Here is a 5,408-nt window from a genome sequence, read left to right as displayed (position 1 = left end):
AATCACTTGTGTCATATGGGTTTTTAATGTTTATGTATTTAGACCTGATCAAACCAAGTCAACTTATAATGATTTTCCCTAAAGAACAACTAGGGTAAACTATGTATTTAGTTACCTAACTATCACTTGACTATTTATTTTTGTTAGAATCATCACTAACATTACGTTTTGATTTTATTTTTGTCACCTATTGTAAAAATATTAACAGAATCGTTAACATAATATTTTTTTATTTTTAATTGATGATGTGGTATTACTTTTTGATAAAACATTTGCATCACCGTTAATATTTTAGTGGTGGATGAGAAAAATGAACTCAAGACGTAATATTACAGGTAATTTTGGGGAAACAAAACAGATAGATGACCAAAACGTAATCAAAGTAATAGTTTGATGACCAAAACAGAATCAAAGTAATAGTTGGGTGACTATATACGTAGTTTAACCTAAAAAATTATAAGTTTTTGTGTAATATCTGAGCCTGAATGATAACACTCGACGCCTTCAACATTAATTTCTAAAATTCAATTGTTTTCTCTTTTGGGTTATTTTGACAACATTAAAGACGCTTAATTTGGGGAGAGTTAATGCAACGAAATTATTTGGGGGGGGGGGGGGATCCATATCAATTTATAGCCTAAAACTTGTTTTTAAAATTATTTAAAACCAAGGGAGAAATTCAAAATAATTATCTAAAAAGGAGCAGAAAAGTTGTATTTTGCTAAAAAAAGAGAGAAGAAAGCTGCTAAAATGTTGGTTTGTTGAAAGGCTGAAGGGCAATCAAAACCGCTCATTTATACAGAAAATAAATTACAAGATAAAAATGGAAAAAAAAGTACCAAATCAGAATCATAAACTCGAGATTTCTTTCGCTAAGAAAGTTTCCTCCAAAAATCTACCCTTCAAACTTTCTTCTTCTTCTTCTTTGTTTTCCTCTGAAAACATTATTAAAAATCATTATTTTTTCTTTGTTGGCTTTTGGTTTGAGTGTTTGGTTCATCGAACCTTCAGAAATGGGGTTTTGTTACTCTTCTTAGGTGGGTTTACAACGAAAAGGATCACACAAAATTCTTCATTGTTTCTCAAGGTATGCAGGAAGAAAATATCTGTTTTGATGTTTTATGATGATGGATGCTTGTCCTTCATTCCTTTTTCTTTCTTTTTTTGCAATCTAGAATTTTGATGCTTCAAGGTGTCAATTGATAAATGTCTGAATTTGGTTTGATAATTATTTATTTAAGAATATCATTGGGGTTATATAGTAATGGAAACAAATTTTTATGTCAGAGATAACTTATAAAATTTAAACAAAGAAACAAATTATCAATATAAAATATAAAAATATTGAAATTATATAAAAAAAATTGAAATTTTCAAGAGGGGACCAGCTTTTTTTTTTCATTTTTTCTAGGGATTATAACATTATAATTATGGTCTTATTCGGGACAGACTCAGTTGCTCGAACTGAGATTTTAAAGAGAATAATATTTTTGTAACCGATAAAGTCGTGAAATGATTCCACATATTTTGATTTACATAGGGTTGTTGGTATTGTATTTTAGGATTAAAATGAAGGTTTTATAAACTCCTTTTATTGCTACTGTTCTGATTACTGTGTGTTTTACATCTAAACCATCTGTTGCCGATCTGGAAATTTAGTGGAAGCCGGAGCAAATTCTTTGGATTAAAATGAAGTTTTTATAAATTCTTTTACACTGCAACTGTACAGATTAATGTGTGCTTTTATATCTGAGTCATCATCTGTTGCAAGTTTGGAAAACCGGAGCTGACACACAGGGCAAAAGACTTCCCTTTGATTGCTGGCTCACTTGGTTGAGAATATGTAAGTTATGGTACGAGGATCGCTGAAGCGAATCGTGTCTCGTTGTTGGCGGCAGCCTTTCGACGGTGAAACTTCTTGTAAAGCCGGCGATGCTAACGCTAGGGTTGATGGATTGTTGTGGTACAAAGACATCGGAGAACATTTCACCGGCAAGTTTTCGATGGCGGTAATTCAAGCCAACAATCTGTTGGAAGACCATAGCCAACTTGAATCAGGTCCATTGAGCTTATTTCAGTCAGGGCCTTACGGGTATTTGTCGGAATCTACGACGGTCATGGAGGTCCCGAAGCCTCTAGTTTTATAAACGAACACCTTTTCGGATATATCAAGAGTATGCTATTCATTCTTTAGAGTCTTTAATTTCATCACAATAATCTAAATTGATTGCTAATGAACATGGTTGCAAAATGGCATAGAGTTTACAACAGAGAATCATGGAATGTCAGCCGATGTGATCAACAAAGCATTTTTGGCTACCGAAGAAGATTTTCTTACACTCGTCGCGAAGCAGTGGCCGAGTATGCCTCAAATCGCTGCTGTTGGTTCATGTTGTCTGGTCGGAATAATTTGCAGCGGACTGCTATACATTGCCAATGTCGGAGATTCTCGAGTGGTTTTAGGTAGACTTGAGAAAGCCCTTAAAGAGGTCAAGGCGGTTCAGTTATCATCCGAGCATAATGTACATAGTGAATCTGTTCGGGAGGAGTTGCGATCGTTGCATCCCGATGATCCGACAATAGTCGTCCTCCGACACCATGTATGGCGGGTAAAGGGTATAATACAGGTACATTCATTGTGGTTCGGACTCTTTCATTTTCGTGAAGTACAAGTAATGTATACAACAGTCTTGTGCAAATTGATTGTACATTCACCCAAGTTTATCATGTGTTAGATTTCGAGATCCATCGGTGATGCATATTTAAAGAAGCCGGAATTCAACAAAGAACCTCTTTTGCAGAAGTTTCGAGTTCCGGAATCATTCGAGAAGCCGATCCTACAAGCGAAGCCATCAATTGTAGTACAGAAACTCCAACCTAAAGACCAGTTTCTTATATTTGCATCGGACGGCCTTTGGGAACTACTTAGCAATCAAGATGCAGTTAACATTGTCAACGCCTGTCCAAGAAATGTAAGCTCCCTTCTTTTATCTTATTTTATGCTATACAATTAGCTATGCCATCCAATTATGGTTAGAGACATATGACCCTCCATGGATGATGATAGAATGCCCAAACACATGAAATGACTCCATAAAAAAGATTATTTAGAGGATGCGGGTAGGGACAATCACCGAATGAAATTTTCAAATTCTTGTATGCTTTAGGTTTTTTAGTCTATTTTCTTTTAATAATATATTTTTGTCCCCTGAAATTTTATAAGTCCGTTCTCCTATAAAATTTTACAAATTCACCCCTTAACATAAAATTTCACGTCTGTCCCAAACTTATTGTATTTGACACTCGCATCCAAATCCAAGCAACGTAGTCTATTAGAACTAGCAATCCTTTTGTTTCAATTTATAGGGTCCTGATACTGTTGGTCTTTTCTTGCCTGCACTTTCCCACATGTTATATAAACGAATGAAGGTGGATTAAGTGGCTAGTTCTGTCTTCTCTTTATCGTCAACTCATTGTTAAATACATGTTTTTATCAACGACGTCTTATACGGATATAGAGATATTACCTTAATGTATTTCTGAAGTACACGAGAGTATAAAAATGCTAAGAAAATGATGTAATCGATTGTAACTACAAAATTTATCAAGTACGTAACTTTTTAAAATATATTGAGTAACATTTTAGGTTGAAATTGAAAATAGTATGTTCTCAATAACAAATCATTTAAATTATACAACTATTTTGATTTCAATCTAAAAAATTATCAAGAAACTTATGTAACATTCTTGGTCGTAACCAAAGTTATTACCAATTGTCAAACTTCTTAGAGTAGAAACGATAACCTTTTATGTTAAACATGTTACAATGTTATAAGTTTAGAAGAAACGAAAATTATTACTGATTATTTAACCTTTTAAGGTAGATATGATAACACTTTAAGTTAAAATTCAATACAAATTAACCTTAAGTTTCTCCCGCACAAAGGAACTACCCTACGTGCATAGAAGATTTGATCATTTTAAAATAGGATAATTTAAATTATTAGTAATTAAACTATTACTTTTATTCTATTTTGGTACCTAAATTTTATTTTTTTTCAAAATCATATTAACGTTCAGTTTATATTTCATTTTAGTATCTCACCCTTAAAAACTTAAAGGAGATATTGACGTGTCAATGTAAGATAATATACATCATCATTAAATATTTTTAAAAAAAATGTCATTTAAGCAGTTCTGTTAATTTTTTGACAACAAGGTATCAAATTGAAACTTAAACTAAACGTTTATTCTTTTAAAAGACTCATATTATGTCCAAAATTGACATTAGGTGGGATGCAGGGTATTGCTCGGAGACTGGTGAAAGCAGCAGTTCGTGAAGCAGCAAAGAAGAGAGAAATGAGATATTCAGATTTGAAGAAGATCGATCGTGGAGCGAGGAGACATTTTCACGATGATATAACAGTCATTGTTTTGTTTCTTGATTCCCAAGTCATCAGCCGCGACTCCTGTTGCGCCGGACACTCCATTTGCTTCCAAGGTGCTAACGCCGGACTATCCCGCTAGACAAATATGCCAAACAAAACTTACTCCTTTTTTTAAATAAAAAAAATTAAACATATCAATACGACACGACATGGCAATAAATTTAATTATAAAAAATTATGTAAATAATTGTATTAAGACTTTTATTAAAATGTAAACGAAGTTTTAATGAGTTTCAACTAAACCATTCCCTCACAAACAAACATGAAAAAATTAAGATTTTTTTATCATATTTGAAGCAATTTTAATTAATTTGTTTATTATTTTATTCGTTCAAATCTATTTTGTATTAGTCTATAATATTTATGCATTTAACTATAAAGCTTTATTGATATAAAAATAATTTAATTTAGTTTGCTGATATCATTGTCGGTGTAATATAAAATTGGTGTGAAATTAAGCACATTTAAGCACTCAATATCTTTTGACTTAAGAGTGAGAAAACACTAAATAATCTGGGTATTTTATCGAAAAATAAAATAATACAGTAAATGGATTGGGTGGGATTACTAAATGCTTTTGTTTCAAATATATACGGATATTGAAAATATTCATATTATTGTGAAATAAAAAAGAAAAAATAACGAGATATGAGGACAAAAAGATCATTTATAATATTTTTAATATGAAGTATGTGTAATATTTTATTCATATTATACATATACAGTAATCTCTGTCTTGGCAAGAAATGATCAACTGAAAACTATCAAGAGAGGAGTGAATTGATCATGATAGAGTTTGATAGAAATTTGAACGAAAAATAAAACTTGTTGACACAAACCGATTTATAGTGTTTGACTTTCTTAACCAAACTCTACATTTACTACCTTAGCTTTTCACCACTAAGGTTTTTAATAAATTCACTAATTTATTATATCTTTAAGAATAAGATGTAACCTTAC

At 31.9% G+C, this 5,408-nt stretch overlaps 1 pseudogene; it reads left to right on the top strand.

Moving 5' to 3' along the window:
- Nucleotides 1-1,795: 1,795 nt before the first annotated feature.
- Nucleotides 1,796-4,594, top strand: LOC120174996 (annotated as a pseudogene).
- The last annotated feature ends 814 nt before the right edge of the window (nucleotides 4,595-5,408 follow it).

The sequence above is a fragment of the Hibiscus syriacus genome, unplaced genomic scaffold (assembly GCF_006381635.1).
Source record: "Hibiscus syriacus cultivar Baekdansim isolate YM2019G1 unplaced genomic scaffold, ASM638163v2 tig00112153_pilon, whole genome shotgun sequence".
Lineage (NCBI taxonomy): Eukaryota > Viridiplantae > Streptophyta > Magnoliopsida > Malvales > Malvaceae > Hibiscus > Hibiscus syriacus.
Note: the sequence above shows the minus strand (reverse complement) of the source record. Positions and strands in the feature narration are given on the sequence as shown.